Here is a 1107-nt window from a genome sequence, read left to right as displayed (position 1 = left end):
GACTGATTTCCTTTAGGATGGACTGGTTGGATCTCTTTGCAGTCCAAGGGACTCTCAAGAGTCTTCTCCAACATCACAGTTCAAAAGCATCAATTCTTCAGAGCTCAGCCTTCTTTATGGTCCAACTCTCACATCCATACATGACTACTAGAAAAACCATAGCTTTGACGAAACAGACCTTTGTTGGCAAAGTAATGTCTCTGCTTTTTAATATAGGTTGGTTATAACTTTTCTTCCAAAGAGCAAGCGTCTTTCAATTTCATGGCCGCAGTCACCATCTGCAGTGATTTTGGAGCCCCCCAAAATAAAGTCTGTCACTGTTTCCATTGTTTCCCCATCTATTTGCCATAAAGTGATGGAACCAGATGCCATGATCTTTGTTTTCTGAATGTTGAGCTTTAAGCCAACTTTTTCACTCTTTTCTTTCACTTTCATCAAGAAGCTCTTTAGGTGCTCGCTTCGGCAGCACATATACTAAAATTGGAACGATACAGAGAAGATTAGCATGGCCCCTGCGCAAGGATGACACGCAAATTCGTGAAGCGTTCCATATTTTTACTACCCAAAGCAATTTACAAATTCAACGCAATCCCTATCAAGCTACCAGCCATATTTTTCACAGAACTAGAACAAATAATTTCAAGATTTGTATGGAAATACAAAAAACCTCGAATAGCCAAAGCAATCTTGAGAAAGAAGAATGGAACAGGAGGAATCAACTTGCCTGACTTCAGGCTCTACTACAAAGCCACAGTCATCAAAACAGTATGGTACTGGCACAAAGACAGACATATAGATCAATGGAACAAAATAGAAAGCCCAGAGATAAATCCACACACATATGGACACCTTATCTTTGACAAAGGAGGCAAGAATATACAATGGAGTAAAGACAATCTCTTTAACAAGTGGTGCTGGGAAAACTGGTCAACCACTTGTAAAAGAATGAAACTAGATCACTTTCTAACACCGCACACAAAAATAAACTCAAAATGGATTAAAGATCTAAATGTAAGACCAGAAACTATAAAACTCCTAGAGGAGAACATAGGCAAAACACTCTCCGACATAAATCACAGCAGGATCCTCTATGATCCACCTCCCAGA

The 1107-nt window shown here is 39.5% G+C and overlaps 1 non-coding gene across 1 annotated transcript; it reads left to right on the top strand.

The window, feature by feature from the left end:
* The first annotated feature begins 450 nt into the window (after positions 1-450).
* On the top strand, positions 451-557 carry LOC138077352 (U6 spliceosomal RNA). Its single transcript, XR_011144789.1, has one exon. It is a non-coding gene; the product is annotated as a U6 spliceosomal RNA (small nuclear RNA).
* The last annotated feature ends 550 nt before the right edge of the window (positions 558-1107 follow it).

This window comes from Capricornis sumatraensis, chromosome 3 (assembly GCF_032405125.1).
Source record: "Capricornis sumatraensis isolate serow.1 chromosome 3, serow.2, whole genome shotgun sequence".
In the NCBI taxonomy this organism is placed as follows: Eukaryota; Metazoa; Chordata; class Mammalia; order Artiodactyla; family Bovidae; genus Capricornis; species Capricornis sumatraensis.
This window is presented reverse-complemented; position numbering and strand designations above follow the sequence as displayed.